Source organism: Pteropus alecto, unplaced genomic scaffold, assembly GCF_000325575.1.
Source record: "Pteropus alecto unplaced genomic scaffold, ASM32557v1 scaffold11, whole genome shotgun sequence".
Lineage (NCBI taxonomy): Eukaryota > Metazoa > Chordata > Mammalia > Chiroptera > Pteropodidae > Pteropus > Pteropus alecto.
Window position 1 is genome coordinate 4,932,768 of NW_006431956.1, and position 19,772 is coordinate 4,952,539.

The 19,772-nt window shown below is 40.5% G+C and overlaps 1 long non-coding RNA gene and 1 pseudogene across 1 annotated transcript in view; one reads left to right on the forward strand and one right to left on the reverse strand.

The window, feature by feature from the left end:
• Positions 1-19,730, reverse strand: part of LOC107195319 — a 51,999-nt gene extending 32,269 nt beyond the window's left edge. The window contains exons 1-5 of the long non-coding RNA XR_001516426.2: positions 19,268-19,730; positions 15,699-15,751; positions 14,973-15,079; positions 14,325-14,411; positions 7,861-7,968 (exon numbers count right to left, since the gene is read on the reverse strand). This is a non-coding gene — a long non-coding RNA (uncharacterized LOC107195319). The remainder of the gene's footprint in view (positions 1-7,860; positions 7,969-14,324; positions 14,412-14,972; positions 15,080-15,698; positions 15,752-19,267) is intronic.
• On the forward strand, positions 2,125-2,240 carry LOC112475658 (annotated as a pseudogene).
• Positions 19,731-19,772: the final 42 nt, after the last annotated feature.

Genomic DNA, 19,772 nt, shown 5'->3' on the forward strand with positions numbered 1-19,772 from the left:
CCTCCAGGGAGCCTTTAATCTTTCCATAGAATGAGCACTCAGAGATCATCGGGAGCGTTAGTGATGCTCTCTCAGGCCCCTTCTTTTTGCCTCTCCCTTTGGGAAAATGGACAAGCAATTCAGCTAGGTTAAGTGAGCATTTTTGATTTGAACTCCTAGAACATATATGTTTGGTGTTCATTTTGAAAACTAGATTAAATCATTTTACAGAGAACCAGCTCAAGGATTAAGGTTCAAATGTGTCTGACAGAGCAGAAGAGGCAGAACCCAGGGGGCCAACACAGGGCCTTTGGTTTCACGGTAATGCGGTTTAGGCTGCACAGAGCTGAAGGATAGAAGGTCAGAGGTTACCAATTACTAGGGAGGGACTTCCACGTTCTATGGTCACAGGTGACACTGTCATTATCTGCTCCCAATACTACTGCTATATTTATAGGCTCCCAAGTCACTCGGCAGGGAGAATGGCATCAGATGCAAAAGGACATATTCCACAGTGCTCAAGGACTTTGGGGACAAAAGATAAAATGCAACAACCTGTGTGTTTTCTTGCAGGCCTGAGCTTTTTGCTATTTAGAAGGTTGCTAAAGCTAGCAACTAAAAGCGTCATTTGAATTGCCTTGTAGTGGTGTTTCCTGCCACACAGGGAGCACTTCTCAGAGAGTTTTCATGTCACCCATGATGTTTCCTCCAATAACATGATTTCCTGATCAAATACAGGGAATTGGTCAACCCTAGGCAGCTCCCTCTGAAGTTTTCCAGCCGCTACATCTTGGACATTGTAGGAAAGATCACCAGTGTTCATAAAGTTTCCATCCACTTCATCTGTCTTTAGTTCTCCATCTGTCACTGATAGGACAATCGATGAGAAGGCTAGATAGCTTCTCAAAATGCTCCCCTGTGTTCTCCCAAATCCGCATCTGTATATCCAGCTGCCCAGCAGAGCCCTACCTGCATGTCTAATCGGGCGTCACAAATCCAACACATTCGAAACAGAACCCTGGATTCTCTCCCCAGACCTGAGCCTCCTCCAACTGTTCCTGGGTGCCCTTGATCCCTCTCGTCGTTTCCCCTGCCACATCCAGTCCATGTTCCCTGATAAGTTCTGGGCTCTACCTTCAGGTCTGACTACCTATCACTTCCCCTACTGCTATACCAGTGTCTCGGCCACCATTTCTCTCACCTGGAATAATGCAAGAGCCTCCTTACTGGCCTCCCCGTCGACCCTTACTCTCTACACACTAGCTCCATGTGGCAACAGCAGTCCTTTAAATGCTGAGTCAGATCCTAACATTCCCTGTTCAAAATCCTCCGAACATACCCGCTCCCTGAGTCCAGCCCGTCTTCGCCACGGGTATGAGGCTATGCACCTTGCACTCCAGCTCTGCCCCCCAGACTGTTTCCAGAGCACTCCAAGCCCGCTCCCACCTCAGAACCCTTGCTTACGCAGCTGCCCTGCCTGAGAGCTCTTCCCCTACTGCCTGACGTCTACAAGGCTCACTCCCTCACTTCCTTCAGGTCTCTGCTCAAATGTCATCTCATCGGGGATGCATTCCCGGCCATGTTGCCTAAATAACAGCACATCTGTCTCTCCCTTAATCCTCTTCACTCTTATTCATAGGAGATATATTATCATTACCTGACATTACTATATATTTTTTATCTTTTTTATAAATTTATCTTTTTGAGTGGAGATTTTTGTCCCATTCCCCTACTCTATCCCTAGGACTTATGACTGTCCTAGAGACAGACACTCAATAAACATTTTTTGACTGAAATGTTATTGGTTATTCTCCCTATATGTGCGTATAATGGTATTAACTATTTTTTATAGTGAAAATATACACACGAAGTACATGTAATACATATGTGCAATTTAAAGAATAAGTGGATACCCATGTATTATGAGGAAGTGTGCTGACAATATCTTCTGAGTTACCAAAATAGATTTTACACCAAGTCCAAGTTCTAAATTCTTTCACATTAGGACGTGGTTCCGTAGTGTAGCGGTTAGCACATCTGCTTTACACACAGGTCCTGGGTTCACGCCCCAGTGGTTCATGGTCTGTGGCCATGCCACCCTGAACAAGGTCCTGGGTTCACGCCCCAGTGGAGCCGCGGTTCATGGTCTGTGGCCATGCCACCCTGAACAAGCCTGATGTCTGATCTCGGAATCTAAGCAGGGTTGGGTCTGGTTAGTACTTGGATGGGAGACCACCTAAGAAGACCAGGTGCTGTAGGCATAAATAATAATAAATTTAAAAAAAATTCTTTCACATTATGAGTCAGTTAGGACTCTCTTTGGTGTAAGTAGCAAAATAGTTAACTCGAACTGCTTAAATAATAAAGAAATTTATCATATGAAGTCTCATGAAAACCATCCAGAAGCAGAGGGATCTTTAAACAGTGGTTGATCCAGTGGTTACAGGATGTCATTAAAGTATAGTTTTGCTCCTTCTCTCCATTCTGCCTTTCTCGATACCAGCCTCATCCTAAGGCTGACTCATTAGTAGTGGCAAGATGACTGCTGATAGACCCAGGCTATATGCTTTGTCTTCATGTCCAAAGAAAGAGCATCATAAACTAGAGATGCTGAGAGCACTATGACTGGACCTGCTCGGGACCACTGCTCACCTCTGGACCAACCGCATGCCTAGGGGAATGCAACATGCTGATTGGCTTAGCTGAGTCAAATGCTCCAACCTTGTAGCCTCTGGTAGAAACACATGGATTCTTGAATAGAAATCAGGGACTTTTAGAAAGGCAGTAACTCGAGCTGGGATTGTATTCACAACTGTCCACTGCACCCCTATTCACCAAAGAGCTCCTGACACCTGTCATTCAGAGCCAATTTTATCTATCTATAGGCATATTTTAATAAGCCTGGTGTCTGCCTGCCCAGCCCAAAGCAAGTGAGAGAGCTCTCGAAGCAGACAGATTGACAAAAATAGGCAATGACACCAAGTAGACAAAAGATTAAAAAAAAAAAAATCATTTAGCCACATGTGCAAAAAAGACCGACACGGTGGCCCACTTATGACATCACTGAGTTACTCCTCAGTATAACAGGAATGCTATGATGACCCAGAGGAATAAAACATCTATGCTATATCCTGTAAACCACATTTAGGTAGAAAAAGGGATATTTGGTGGATTTTGAAGAGATTCTATCAAAACTATTATAACAATGACACTCAGAGATAAGTTCCAGTTCTCCCAAATGATGTCAACTAAATGAGCTGCTGTTAGCTATAATTATCAAAATGACTGAGATGACAAGCCATTCTTTGCATGGTTTCAGGGAATTTCCACCTATTCTAGACCTATTATTATAAAGAAAATTATAACAATTTAATGAACAAAATGATTTTTTTTTTAAATATAAAAAGCAAGAAGTAGTCTCTTCAATCTCAAAAGTTAAATGGGGGAACTTAAGTCTCGGGTCACTTAAGTGTATTTCCCACTTCTAGTAGGAAGCATGTCGGCGCTAGACACATATCCAATACTCACAAGGAGCCTCAGTATTTTTTTAGCTTGAATGTTCCTGGCAGCACTTTGAGCAAGGAGGCAGTGGGTAGTTCCTCACACTAAGACAGGACTCCATCTGGGAATTCCATATTGGGGACTTCATTCGATTTTTCAACTCAGTTTTACATCCCACAGTCCATAATTTTTTCTTTTAAATCTTTTCCTTTGTCTGTCTAGGTAGCTTCAAGAGTAGAAATAGCAGGCAGTCCCCAAAGTGATATCATCTGAGGGCCGCTTACAAAAGGCCTTTACTCTAAATTTCTCCTCCACCAAAATCGGATATTCCACCAAGAGAGATTCCTGGGGGAGAAACAAGGTATTTTTCCATCTCCAGGGTCCCCTAATAAATTATATATACTCCAGAGAGACATAAGACCCTGGGCAGGCAAGGCCCTGATCAGTGAGAAACAGGTTAGGTAGCCGTGATAAGGAAAGGGTGGGTGGAATAGGGGAACCCAAACAGAGAGGAGAGTTAGACCAGCTTATCCCTTCAACTTAACCCAGCCTTACTTCCAACTGTCCTTACTTCTCTACCTTCTGAGTCCTTCTCCCTAACCTGGAACAGTCCATTTAACGTCTTGTCACTTCAGAGCATTCCTTCAGTCTCCAATCCTTGCCTCCCTCTCTTGGGCCTTGTTCCTGATCTCAACAGGTACGCCTCAGCACACCTGTATTAGTCTGCTCAGGCTGCCATTACACAGTACCACAGACTGGGAGGCTTAAACAACAGAAATTTATTTTCTCACTCTTCTGGAAGCTGGACATCTAAAATTAAGGTGTGGGCAGGGCTGTTTTCTCCTGAGGGCTCTCTCCTTGGCTTGTAGATGGCTGCCTTCTCCCTGCGTCTTTATGCAGTCTTCCTTTTGTACGTGTCTATATCCTAATCTCCTCTTCTTAGAAGGACACTAGTCATGTTGGACTAAGGCCCATATATTGACCTCATTTTAATCACCTCTTTAAAGACCCTACCTCCAAATACAATCACATTCTAAGGTAATGGAGGTTAAGGCTTCAACATGTGGATTTGGGGGGAAGGAAGTCAGCCCATGATGATACTGGACTTTAAAGTCTCCTGGAAGGCACTTGACTCCTTTTTTGAAACACTGCCCCTAAATCTGCTTCAAATTCACCATAACATGTCTCTTCAAGGCTGGATTTTCTAATCTGAAGCTCTCCTGGTGGAAAACACTAGGCAGGATGCAGCACGTTTAAATCTGGAGGTGACTCATGATTTGTCTGTTGTGTCAGAATTAGAGCTGGGTTCTGTGTGGGGTACCCCGAACTGCTCATGGGACGATTTAGTCTGGATTAGGCCTCTGGTGATGGGCACATGAGAAGCTACAGACCTAGGCAATGGACTGCCTCCCACCAACAGCTGCCAACCAGCGCAGTTTACTATAAATTAAAGCATTTCAGAATTAGAGGGAAAAAATGCTGCACTCCCAAAACGAGAACAAAGTCTTTGTCTCCTCTGTTAGTTGAGCCCTGAGGATTGCAGAAACCCTGCACTGGCCTTAGCCAGGATCTCTGGGATCTCTGGGATCTCTGAGCCAGGTAATCCCTCAGGCTCCCGTGGGCTTCAACACCTGGGTCACACACCTTCCTGAAAGAAGGGCCTTTAGTCAGGGTTTGCCCCAAGCTCTTCAGGGCTCTCCTCCTCCGACTGTAGCTTCCACGAAATGGCCTCACTCTGAGGCCCATTGTGCAGAGAAACTCCAGATCTTTCAATTCTTCCTTTCTCAGCTGACTTCACCCTGATTCTGGAAAAGCCTCCCCTCCCACCTTGCTCCACCCCTCCCCACACCTCACCCACCACCCTCACTATTGGGCTGCTTTCAGTCTGCAAAGTACAAGGTAAACTCTATACACCAGCACAGCCACTCAGCGCCTACTGCAAATGGCAGTGTCCCTTCTGCGGTCCAGGCCCGGAGGATGTGGGACTGCATGGCGGTGCCATACACCGTCCTCGAATCAGGGCCTTTCCTGATTCGCTTTCCAGAGAGCCTCAGGTGGTTCACAGACACACTCCTGACAAACTCAAAATGGAAAGCTTCCCAAGCTCTTTCTCTTCCCCAAGAAACAAAGGAATTAAAATCTCTTCTTCTGGAAATCCTTAAAAATAGGGGCAAGGCTACCCTACTTGAGCCAGGATGTGTGGCTCCGCAGTGGAATGTCTCCTGGGGCCCCGCTACCCTCCGATCTGGAACCCCACTGAGTGATTTGAAGGACATCGGGCAACTCGACAGGGGTCCTGTGGAACGAACTGTGACCCATAAGTGTTAGTGGTGATCGCCCTTAGTGCTGTGACCTTTCCCCTCCTCAGCAGCCCTGACGTTGCGATTCAGCTGTTGTGAGAATATGGACCATGTGCTTGGTTTGTAGCCACCATTCGTTACACTGCATTCCCTGAGGAGGTTCTGCTCCGAGATGAGAATGCTCTGTCTCACTGACCGTGTAGTCCCTTTTAGGGGATAACACATGTCAATGACTCAGAATCTCCCATAGTGTCCTTTCCTCCTGGTTCCACCAAAGTTGCTGAAAATCTGTCTGCATTCAACCACGCTGCCCTGTTGGTATTGCTCCCTTGCTTTCCCCATCAGCCTCCCGCCTCCACTTCTTGGCCCTCTAGTCTCTTCCTTGCCCCCTTCGATTCGGTTTCCATTTACTCCAAATAAGTTTAATTAAATGATGAATTTAATTCATCATGTGTCAGGTGATGAATTTAATTCATCACGTGTCAGGTGCTAAGGGGAATGAACATGTAGGCCTGACTCCAAAGAGATCAAAGATCTTCTGATCCACCACGGGGGATCAGTAAGACAGATGCACAAACACCCACAGCACCAGACAGAACAATCAAATGCAAAGGGGAGAGGAGGAGGCAGAGATGTCTGGGGAACACTCAGGACTGTCCATCAAGGAGACAGCATTTTAACTGGGCTTCAAGAACCAGTGAGATCTTTAACAGGCCAGGATGTGAGCAGCCCTGAAAAGCGGGGAGCAGGAATAGGCTGGGAAGTATACAGGCCACAGAAGAAGCGAGGGATCCAAGCGAAGTAGGGCTTCAGGGGCTGGACAGAGGGGCGCAGTGCTCAAGAGGCCGGGCAGCATTTGGCGAGCCGCCAGGGGGCCTGTGCCGGACTCCACTGGGAGGTGCGCCATCAGGCAGCCCTAGTACCTCAAAGTCGGGGCTTCACTCCAGCCTGTCTGCTTCTTAGTAACAAGGGGACTGACTCATGATTACGACAGCGATAGATCCTCAAGTTCTTTTACACCAGGCCTCTTGGGCCTGCTCCACTCATGAAAAAGAAAAGAGAAAATTCAGTGGCCTTATAAGGAGTAAATGACTTCAGAATCTTAATATGAGCAGGGCCAGAAGTTGTCATTCTGAGTTTCCCACAAAAAACCTCTGAGTCCGTGTGCAGTAAACAAGCTTTGGGGAAAGGACAGGTCATTTGCCTGCCTTCCCCTTTTGGATTTAAGGGCGGGTCGGACCCTCCACCTCACCTCCTCATCACCAGTTCCTTCCCAGTTTGGCTTTGAGAACTGGGTCATCACTTCATGATCTTGAGCCAGCTGCCAAGAAGGCTCGTTCCCCAGGGCAGTGTTGGCTGCTCCTGGAAGGTAAGCCCTGCTGAAATGGAAGGCTTTCCAGAGATAGCACACAGCGCTGGCAGGGGACAGAGATCAGAGCCCAGAAGGGTGGGCAGCCACAGGCTGGTGCTGAAATGTCACACTGCCTTGGCACACGTGGATCCTCCTGTGTCAGTTACTAGATACTTTTCACTTATTTAAAGATATCCAGCCAATGCCACCCTACGAGTATCTCTTTGCTGGGCAAGAGACTGCATGTTTAAAAAAATATATTAAAATACCCTTTCCCCATCCTCCAATCCAACATTCATGGCATTTTTCAATTAATTGTCTGAAAACTATTTTGCCCAAAATCATAATGTGTTATTCTATTACTGTCTTACTTTAATAATATACCGCTGGGGTGGGGCAAAACAGGTGAAGGGGGTCAAAAGGTACAAACTTCCAGTATAAGATAAATAAGTGCTGAGGATGTAATGTACAGCACAGAGACTTTAGTTAATACTGTTGTATTGCATATTTGAAAGTTGCTAAGAGAGTAGGTCTTAAAAGTTGACATTACAAGAAAAAATTTTTGTAACTATGTGTGGTGATGGATGTTAACTAGACTTATTGTGGTGATCATTTCACAATCTATACAAAAATTGAATCAGTATGTTACACCCTTGAAATTAAGATAACATTTTATGTCAATTATATCTCAATTAAAATATAAATCAACTGCTTTTATAGCAACTCTACCTGTCAGGCAGTGTCTCTGAATTTGCAAAATTCTTTTATTGTAGGAAGCCACAGATTGGAGAGTAGAACAGGTTCATCTCTTGGTTCTTTTGTAGCCTGTTTCTCCTTCTGAAAAATATTTTGAGACCTAGGCATGAAAACTACAAGTCCAGAGCAACAGATACAGTAACAGAAGTATTCCTGTGTTTGTAACCTAAACATTCTCAATGCATCCAAGAAACTCACATTTAAAGGTACTTTTTAGTGAATGTATTTATGAAATGAAAAGTTATTTGGCCATCTTAGACATGTTTCAAACATTTGTAATTTCTTAACAATTTTTTTTAACACAATGGAAGTTAGAATGACTTGTTCTTTATCATGTCAACCCACTTATTAAATTAGATGGCTCCTTCTTACTTGAATATCATATTTAGCTCTAGAGCCAGATCTTAACTGCTTAAACTATTTAATTTATGAATCCAACCAGGCCTGTTCCTCATCGGAGCTCATAAGTACTTCTTCCCAGGAGAGGAAGGGGAAGGGAAAGTCAATGAAAATTAAATGAGTTAATTTTGCTATTTTTAGTAAACGTGGGAAATGGGGTGATGAAAGACAAAGTTCAAACCTACTATGGAGCTGGCTGCATTTCAATTACCCCTGCTATCTTCAAATAGTTGCTGGGAAATGGGCACATTTAAATACCCTGTTGAGAACAATCATTCTCCCATCCTAATATATGGTTCCCAAGGGTGGTCCATCTGTTCTGCCTGGGGGAGCCAGAGAGTAAAGGGACTATGTTCCCTGGCCAGCTCCACCCCTCACCTGCATAGCCTCAATTCCCTTTGTGTCAACCCTGTCGGTCTGGTTAAGGGCTTCCAAAAACAACCAAAGGAAGAAGTAAAGATGTGCAAAATGATGAAGCTGTGGGTTGTGAATCCTGTAGCATAATGATCTCCTTTGTAGTCTCTGTGGTTTTGCTTGAAGGTAGCGCTCTCTTCTGCCTTGGAGGGGATGATGCTTTATATATGTTAGCTTTACTCATGGAAAGATTCTGTTTTAGATTTGTTTGATATATGCAAGCACAGAATCTTTCCACAAGTATATAACAATACTTTGTATTAGGCATTTAGTAATTCTTTATGGAACACTTCAGGAAAATGTTTTGATGCTTTCCATCAAAATTTAATGGAAATTTTATGTTCTCAACCTTTAACTGGGAAATGTAGTTTTGATTTTTTTGTCACCCACATAGCCCTCCCTCTTATTACCTCCTCAGATGATTCTACTCAGATGAATATTTAATAACATGAGATTTCCATATTCCTAATGAGATTTCCACATTTCTAATGTTTATTACTATTCCTTAAATGCTCATAAAGGTCATACTTTTCCCCAATACTAATTTAATAATCTTGAAAACAGTCAACAGTAAGAGCACAAATCCCTTAATTGGCTTTATATAGAGAGAATGTATGACAAAGTATTGCTATATCTAATACACACAGACTCACAGAATGCAGCTCTGGTGAACGGCAGAGAGCAGGAGACGTCATTATCACTCTGCCACTTAACTACAAGAATGAGTGTGAGCTAGCTAGTCATGGAACCCTTTGAGCCTCAGTTTCCTCTTCTGTATAATAGGAATGGTCCCTTCCAGGACTTTTCCTGAGAATTAAATGTGTGTGAATGAGTTCTGTAAACCATGAAATGGTATGAAACTATAAGGCATTACTATCATTATTTATATCAGCTGTCCCCAACCTTTTTGGCACCAGGGACTGGTGCTCCTGTGAGAATCTGATGACCTGAGGGAGAGCTGATGCTAGCACTGGAGAGCAGCCACAAACACAGATGAAGCTTTGCTCGCTCACCTGCTGCTCACTTCCTGCTCTGTGGTCTGGTTCCTAAGAGGCCATGTACCGGTACCAGTCCATGGCCCAGAGGTTGGGAACCCCTGATTTATACACATGAAATGAGAGATCTCCAGGCCTTTTAAAGAGGTCAGGGGTCTGAGAAAAGATTAGGAACTTAAAAAGAAGCCGAAAAGCAAGGGCTAAATACTACTGTGGTGAACACATGGAGCTGGTCCCATGAGTACGCCAACACATATGAAAAACAGGCACCTGATGCCACAGTTCTATGTCTTGTTCGTGAATATTACACAGTCCAAGAATCTCCATGGCCTCCAACTTCTTGAGGTCATTGTTTTACTCAATATCAAAATATATGAGTCAATCTTTGACATCGCTCTTAGCAATATTTTTTTGGATATGTCTCCTCAGACAAGGGAAACAAATGAAAAAATAAACAAAAGGGGACTATATCAAAATAAAAAGGTTTTACGCAGCAAAGGAAACCATCAGCAAAACAAAAAAAGACAACTCACTAAATGGGAGAAAATATTTGCCAATGATAAGGGGTTAATATCCAAATTAAATAAGGAACTCAGACGGCTTAATACCAAAAAAAAAAAAAAAAAAAAAAAAATCCGATTAAAAAATAGGCAGAGGACCTGAATAGATATGTCTCCAAAGAGGCATACAGATGGTCAACGGACATATGAAAAGATGATCATCATTAATGATCAGGGAAACACAAATCAAAACCACAATGAGATACCATCTCATGCTTGTCAGAATGGCCATCATCAAAAAATCAACAGACAACAACTGTTGGTGAGGCTGTAGTAAAAAGGGAACTCTCATGTACTATTGGTGGGATTGTAAACTGATGCAGCCACTGTGGAAAACAACATGGAGGTTCCTCAAAAAATTAAAAATGGAACTACCATATGATCCAGCAATTCTACTTCTGGGTATTTATCTAAAGAAATCCAAAACACTAATTCAAAGATATATGCATCCCTATATTCATTTTAGCATCACCTATAATAGCCAAGATATAATCCCTATATTCATTTTAGCATTACCTATAATAGCCAAGATGTAGAAGCAACCTAAGTGTCCATTGATGGGCAACTGGATAAAGATGTGGTACATGTATATGCAATGGAATAATACTCAGACATAAAAAAAAAAAAAAAATGAAATCTTGCCAGTTACAACAACATGAATGGATCTAGAGGACATTATGCTAAGTCAAATAAGTCAGACAGAGAAAGACAAATACAATATAATTTCATTTACATGTGGAATCTAAAATTAAAATAAATGAACAAACAAAATAGAAACAAACTCATAGATACATAGGACATTTCAAATTTAATGTCAGACATCATTGCTTCCTTAAAGCCCTGTCATTTCCCACACAAGAATGTTTTATATCCATGTCTCTCCATAGGATCGGGCCTTCTATCATGTTTCTATCTAGCCCTCCCTGCCCCTACTTCTCTAGATACTTCTACTTCCTTCTTCAGGATCTCAACCCCTTCTTGAGATGCCAGTGGATTACCCCTGTTTCTGTATCATGCTGAATGATTTCACTTTTTTTTTTAAAGTCTGTACCTCTTCCATCTCCAGTGTTCTAAGAGAGCCTGGCCTTTCACAACCAAATAGGTATGATAGATGGATGAATGGATTTAATGAATGAGATGCCCAGCTAAAACAAGGTCCCTGGCCAGAACCACAGTAGGCACTCAGCTTGTTAAACGAAACGAATAATGCTCAGAGGTGGAGATTTTTCAGGTCATCGTTACAGAAGTAATATTTGAAGCCAGGGTGATGAATGCCTTTGCCCAAGGAAAGCAGTGTGAATTCTGCTGAAGACTCAACTTTGGGAAAAATACTTATATTTAATGGATGGTCCAAACTGGCAATAGCTGAAAGCTAGGATGAGAACTAAGAGAATACGGCTTCAGAATGATGTAGGAATAAATCCTGTAGGGATTCAGAATGAGTCACCCCAAGATGTGCCTCAGTTGTATGTAGATTATTTTGAGCTCAAGGCAACTGAGACCCTGTGGGTTCAAGAGAAACTTCTGTTCCCTCTTCCCCTTAACTAACTAGAAGAATTTAAATTAGGAGTCTGGTCCACGATAAGAGTTATCACCAGAAATAACTTTTTACATATGGCAGGACAAACTGATAATTACTGAACATGTGCTCTCCCTGTAATTAACTCTGATTGCCCTAGCTCACAATATTTTATGTACCTCAATTTCTCTTTCAGTCTCTAAACCTCTCATGTTTGTGGGGTCTCTGACTCTCTCGACTCTCTCAACTCTCTCACATATGCGGGGTTCCATACATATGTATGTAATTAAATTTGGTCATTTTCTCTGGCTAATCATGTCTATTTGATTAATAGACCAGCTGAAAGAACCTGGAGGGTAGAGCAAAGTTTCTTCCTTCCCCGCTACCCGGAACAACAAGAGTTTAGGAAATGAATGGGAAGTGAAATGTAGGACACAATAAATATAACTATTAGTTTGCTACATTCTTATGTGAATCATTTTCAAAGTTAGTAAACATTTTAAGGAAAAGAATTTTATTCCTGTAACTGGTATATTTCGGATTCTCAACTTGTTAGGACGTAAGCATGAAACGGTTTTATTGCTGTCAGCATGTCTCCAGGTGTTTCTGTTGAATTCCCATTTCCCATAGAGTAGCAGAGCATCAGTGATCAGATCAGATTTAATAATTTTATAATTTAATAATTTCCCTAACTTTTTTGGTTATTAGACCAGCGTCATTTTTGTATTTAAGATTCAGTTCTCATTATTAAAAGAAAGAAAGAGAGAGAGAGAGAGAGAGAGAGAGAAACAAAGAAACAAAGAAACAAAGAAAGAAAATAACGAGTATTGGTAAGTATGGGGAGAGATGGAAACTCTCATAAATTGCTGGTGGGCATGTAAAATAGTACAGCTGCTGTGGAAAACAGTATGGTGGCTCCTCAAAAAGTTAAACATAGAACCACCATCAACTCTAACTGAAAAATAAAAATTAAAAAAAATAAAAATTAAAAACAAAGGTATGAAGTAAAAAAAAAATTGCCATATGATTCAGCAATTCCACTTCTGGGAAAATACCCAAAATCACTGAAAAGAGAAACTCAAACAGATAGTTGTGCATCCATGATCACTGGAAGCAAACTAAGTGTTCAATGTCGGAAGAACAGATAAACGAAATGTGACCTATACATACAATGGAAGAGTATTTGGCCCTAAAAAGTGTGAAAATTCTAATATATATTGACAACATGGATGATCCTTGAAAACACTGCTAAGTGAAAGAAGACAGACACAAAAGGACAAATATTATATGATTTCATTTATAAGAAGTACCCAGAATAGACAAATTCATAGAGACAAAAAACAGGGTGGTGGTTACCAAGGGCTGGTTGGAGGGGGAAATGAGAAGTTAGTATTTAATAGGTAAAGTTTCCATTTCCAATAATGAAAAAGTCCTGGAGATGGATGGTGGTGATGGTTGCAAAACATTATGAATGTATTAAATGCCACTGACTTGTATACTTAAAAATTGTTAAAATGTTGAATTTTATGTTATGTGTATTTTACTACAAAAAAAAATTTTTTAAAAAAGATTCAATATTAATCATTTGAAAACTTCCATCTCAAACTAATTTCCCAGCCCATTAGACCCCCAGTAGCTTGCTGGCTCTGCCCCTTGATAGCTTCCGTGTTCCTGAGCCCAGGAACCATTAGGTACCCTTCTCCAGGCTTAGAAGGACTTGGAGATCTGGGGTGGGTAGAGCTACCCCATCTTCTTTCCAGGCTCACTGTGCTTACAGCCCTTCAAACCCTGATAGATACTCCCGTGAAATCTCCAGCCTAGGAGTGAGCGTGTGACTTTCAAGTTTGTCCCCAAACCTCAGTGGCAAGGAGATTTTGTGCCATGCTCCTTGGCTCCCAGAAAGTTCACTATTACCCTTTCATCCTGCTCAGCTCCTTGTGCCCCGAAGAGAATTTTGGAGTCTGCGCCTTAGCAGGAGTCCAATATCCCTGTCTTGCTGACTCTCTCCCTTACCTGGCTGTGGGATTAAAGAAACCCCTTCTCCTTTGTAGTAGGCAGAATTTGAAGCTGCCCCCCAAGGTTCCAGTCCCCTTAAATTTGAGTGGAACCTGAGAATATGATGAGCTGTCTCCTCTGTGATTATGTCACATCATGTGGCAAAACAGACTTTGTAGATATAAAGATCCTAATCAGTCGACTTGAGGATAATTAGAAGGGAGATTATCCTGGATGGATAGAACAGGAATACACCATCCACCCCCTCCCCCCAACACATGGGAGAGGGAACAGCCTCCCACCATGAGTACTAACTGCACCTCCACACAGCTTAGGACCCTCACACCGCTTCTTAGTTTGGGAAAGCGAGTAGGGTTGGGGGTGCTGTCGGTGTTAGGGCCAGTTCAGATATGTTAACTGTCAGTAAGTCCTAAAGAGATGGTAAGTTCCTGGTGACCTCTTGAATTTGTAATGTAAGAAATGGTATGCACTTTTGGTTCTCAGTTGCAATTTTAGGACGAGGGGAAAAATATCCCACAACATTTGATTACTCACAGTAGATGGTAGCATCTGGTGTGATTTCCATTTTTTTTTTTTTTTTTGTCCAGTTGTGATTCTCTTTTTTAAAACTTATTTAATAATCTAGAAATTAAAATAAAATATTTTAAGCTTATCAAAGAATTGCCAGCAAGGTTCCTTTATCTTTCCATTCCCCAATATTGCAACTTGGAGATACAAGTGAGACCTTGTGCCTGACGACATAGTGACATCTAGGTAGCCCTGATGGGAATCCAGTTGTTGGGTGTATAAAGCTGGAGGGCAGACTGGACTCTCTGGCCCCATAAAGTAGTCAACTATCCTGCCTGGTGATACCTTTGTCCTCACTCCCTGACTACAGCACTAGGCAAAGTGCTCACTCAAAAGTCAGGAAATCCTTAAGTTCAGGGTCACATCAAAGAGGAAGTTATGCAGTGGGTCACGACAGAATTGTATAGAGAAAAGTGTCAGCCCTCAAACTTAGAAATTTACTATCATGAAATCTTTTAACTGAAATGGGTTTATAAGAATTTGACTTAGTAGAAAGGTAACACAAACTATAAATGTTAAGTACTCAACTCACTAGAATCACTTTTCTTTTCAAAAGTGCTACCTGCTATGTCTGTAACACAAAGAGGACTGGGTCTCCTTGGATCCAGCTCTTACCTGCCACTCAGTTGAGGCCAGTTGCAGCTCTTGTTTAATTCTGAAATTTTCTGAAATTTCCTGAAACGAAGTTCACTCCCAAAGCACTCACAAGTGTTAGTGAAGATCTGGTGGGAAGATAGAGAGAGTTAAGACGCTTGCATAGGAAATTTCCTAAGGCTGCAGGTTCCCCAAGCCATTTCCAAACCACTGTCAGCTTTGCTTTCTCCGTCTATAAACCGAAAACTAGCCAGAGGTCAGCAGAAGCAAAACAAGTTGTTCTCAGACAAATTTTAACCACCAATTGCTTTTCGGGCTTTTCTTTAGGGGAATGTAGTACATTTTACTGTTTTCATCTATAGAATCACTTATACTCTACCTGGAGATTAACAAATTGTTAGTGATTAACCAGTTTATCATTTGATTCTTACCTGTATCCTCCCAACCCCTCTTATACCACAAATTCCATGTAGACAGACAGCTTATGCATAGTTGTATCTCCTAGACCTTACCGATAGTAACACCCAGTACATAAGAGACCACAGATAATTTTTGGATGAAGAATGAATGGGTGCCATGCATTCTCTTTTCCTGTTTGGACCTCAACCACTTAGCTTTGGGAGTAAATTTTGTTTCAGGAAATTTCAGGAAAGTTTGCATGAGCAGCATGGGTTCACCAGGGACCTTTTGGAGTCTTGCTTCTTTTTCAGAACTATTATCATTAAATTTTAGGGATAACTTATTTACCGTTTGCTTCTATATTTGTTTCTTCCGCAAATATTTCTCCTTCAAATACTGATCTGAAACACAGAGAAGGTAGCACATCATCTATTAGCTTTCAGGACATATGGAACACTTCATTATTGCCTTTTTTTTAGTTTTTCTCTAAACTTGTCATCAAAGAACCTCTAGGTCGTAATTTCCTCATCTGTAGAAGTATAATAATTATTTCCTTTTTTATTAAATTAAGAAATTTCACTAGTAATTCATCCTTGATGTACATCAATCTCCTTCTCTTCTTTCTATCATCTATCTATTGAATGTTTGATATAAACTGGACTCTATGCTATGCACACTGGCATTTATTGTCTCATATAAAAATAATATTAGTCTCTGTTGATTTATAAAAGTAACAGTCACAACAGAAAATTTGAAACATATACAATACTATAATCATGTAATCAGAACCAAAAACAGTAACTTTCATCCTTTTGATAAAGTTCCTTCTAGTTTGTCCATATACATATGCATTTTCCATAGCTGAAGTAATAATTTACATACAATTTTGTAATGTTCTTTTCCCCCTTAATAATAATTTAGGTATTTTGTGTTCACGAAAAATTCCTCATTTTTAATAGCTACATAATAGTTTATTTGAACTTCCCCTTAGTAGTTAGCTCTGTGTGTGTGAGTGTGTGCGTGTTTGTAATTATTTTGGATGTTTTAATGTTCTAATTTTCTGACATTACAAAAAAAGGAGACAGTTCATATCTTTATGTACAAATCTTTGTGCTCATTTCTGATTATTTCTATAGAATCCCTAGAGATGGAATTATAGGGTCAAAGTGTATAAATATTTTTAAGGCTCTTGAAATAGTTCATGAAATTGCTTTCCAATAGAGTTATATAAACTTATGTTTCCACTAATAATATATAAAATTGCCCATTTCACTATACTCCTGCCAGTACTGAATATTAGAATTTAAGAACATATTTTTCTTCAAACACTATGTATTATTTTAAATTTTTATTCTTTAAATTACTAGGTAGTCTAAACACTTTAAAATAATTACAAACACACACACAGAGCTAACTACTAAACATTTTTATTGTCTTTTTGAGGAAATTTTTTCATTGAATTATTAGAGTTTTCTTATCAATTTGTGTGTACTCTTGTATTAAGAATAAAATTAACTGTCGGATTTGCTATAGTTATCCTTTCCAAATTTTGTTCATAAAATATTTAGTTGTCAGAATTTCAAATTTTTTATGTAATCTAGTCTAATGGTTATTTCCTGTATGATTTTCCTATTTCTTTTCTTCTCCCATCTTGAGGTTACATAAAGATTTGCCTGTTTTCTCTTAGTTTTTAAATTCTTTAATGCAGCTGAAATTTCTTTTAGTACATAATGAAAGTTAAGGGCTCAACCTGATTAAATTTTTTAAAAGTACTAGTTTTCTCAAGCCCATTTATTGAGAATCCATCTCTTTATCATTTACTTTAGATGACTTTTATCATATATCAAAGTCTACACTATATCAATACTATCTGTTTTTGGGTTATTTCATTCTATTATCAATATCATTCACTATCTATTATTCTATTATGACAGTAAATTATTATAGCTCTATTTTAAGATGTTATAGCCCTGTTTCAAAAATAAACGGGAATTTACCATATCTTTCTTCATTTTCATAATTTTCTTAACACTTCTCATTTGCTATTTGTTCTAGTAAACATTAAAATAATTTCATTTTAGCTTCATAGGATAGGTGTTAATAGCCTCATTATACAGATAAGGAACTGAGTCTCAAAAAGAATAAATAGCTCAGGGCTACATATCCCCTCCGTGGAAGAGGCATAAAGCAAAATCATGTCTTAACATCTACCCTTTCAGCTCTAAAATGTTATAATTACTTAATAAAGAATATTCGTTAAATTTCTTACTATTCTTTCTTCTTTCCTGTCTGCCTCTCTCTAGTGGCCATCACAGATATTGCACTTTTCTCAAATCAATTTTATACACAGAACTGTAATCATTTTCATAAAAAACATGTTTAGCTTAACTTTTTTAGTTTACTTTAAAATTTTAAACTTACACAAAGTTCATAAGAACAATTGTCTAATATTTGGGGGCCATGTATTAGCAGCATTTTTAAAGCAAAGACCAGTCCTCCAAAGACATTTAATTAAAAGTTGAGTGAATATAAAGTAGAATTTTATAAATTTCATGTTTTAAAGTAGCAACAATAGTATATACGAAGACCCGCCAGATGTTTCTTTGTTCCTTTTTTTCCCTTGACATTACCTAAGTACTTTCATGAATAACTATCTTTAAATTCCCCCTCTAAGCCATTTCTTGTTTTCTTACATCATGTCCTTTCATTCTTTTAGTCCTTTTGTGTATGGTCAGTTGGCACAAAGCTGCCTAAAAAGGAGTGCAGACGGGACTGAAAGCCTGCCTGTGCTCAGGTAGTCACACCCCGCCCTGCCTAGGTCTGCACCAGCCCAGAGGAGAGGCCACCTGCTTGTAAATCCCATAAGATCTGAGATGTGCTAGCAGGGGACTGGCCTCATTTCCCCTGCTGCCTCTTGGTTGAAATCCCAGTCTGTTTTCTTCCCTGTTCATTTCCTGCCCACCTTGTTTGCCTTTTTCTTTTCCATTTATTCCTTCCTAATGCCATCATCCTTTGATTTTTTTCCCTTCTTATTTCTCCTTCTTCTATAAGAAAAAACATTGTGTAAAATTAAAATTTTATGCAAAAGATAATGTGTAAATTAAAATTTTAAAGTAAATTAAAAAAAAAAACACTAAGGTAAAATATATTTATATATCCAAAAGCTTAACTGAGAAAAAAGCATAATAAAAAGGAAAACAAATTTTAGGAAGCACTTATCAAAATGTCTTTTTTCTTTATCTGAGTTCCTTAAAGACAGGTTGCCTACACTACCTCTCATCTGCAGGTTTTTAATATTATTTAACTTTTACTAAGCCAATTCATGATAAATGCATTAGTATTTAACATAATATGAAACAAAATTTAAGAGGGAAAAAAAAAAGAATGTAAACAGAAAGCTTAGGCCCATTATTCAGCAAGGATCAAGAACTGACAGAATTGATTCTCTCCTGGATTTGGTTCAGAAAGAGGGGGATAATACTACTTGCCTAATTAACTAGCACGTTGGGTGGATTAAAGTGCTTTGCAAACATTAATTAAAGATGCAGGGAGTTAGATGAGGCCAATGTGTTATTAGAGAAAAAGTTTTCTTCTCTTTAATCAGGTATCTCTTCCTGGGGAGGGCAAAGAAATGATCTAAGGACGAAGGAATTGGGGCTCAGCCGGGAGCACTACCAGTGACTCAGCTATTCTGTACAACCAACCACTTCCTTCCTGAGTTTTCTGTAGAATGGGGATAAACACGAACAGCATTTTGGAATATAGGAGGTTATAATGTCTGCCGTTGGAGTACACAGCCAACCCTAACCACAACTCTTGCTTTCTCCCTTTCTAGAGAGTCGATGCACCCCAAGGAGGCTTTGGTGGCGTAACCTTCCACCAGCTTATAGAGCCCTCTGCAACCAGCTATTTATTACCTCAGTCGGTGTTTCCACAGGGACAGAGTCAAGGAGAAAACGGCGCGGAGCAATGGGGGTCAAAACCCTAGGACCAGTTTCTTCGCCTCTCTGCGACGGTTTTCCTCAGAACCCTCCTCTGTAAAATGGGGGCAAGAAATCAGGGCATTGTCCTGAGGATTAGGTGAAATAAAGTATGTAAAATGGCTCATCCGAAGGTAATAAGTATTCAGGTCGTAGTAATTGCCACCAAACATAAAATAACCTCTCAAAGTTCACGGGGTGGGGATTGGGACAGATTGTCCTGTTTCTTCAGAGCTTCAAACGCAAACCCCTGTTACTTTCCTCCGCATGTGTATTACGGAGATGGCGGGTGGGGTTTCACTCATACCAAGACCGAGGACCCCTGAGAGAGGCGGTCGCGGGCGATTCCCGCGCGCGGGCCTGTCCCTTTAAATGCCCGGGGCAGGAGCTGTGCGCGTCTCGGGCGCGAAGGTCGGACTGGTGGGCACGCGGCGGGCCGGTG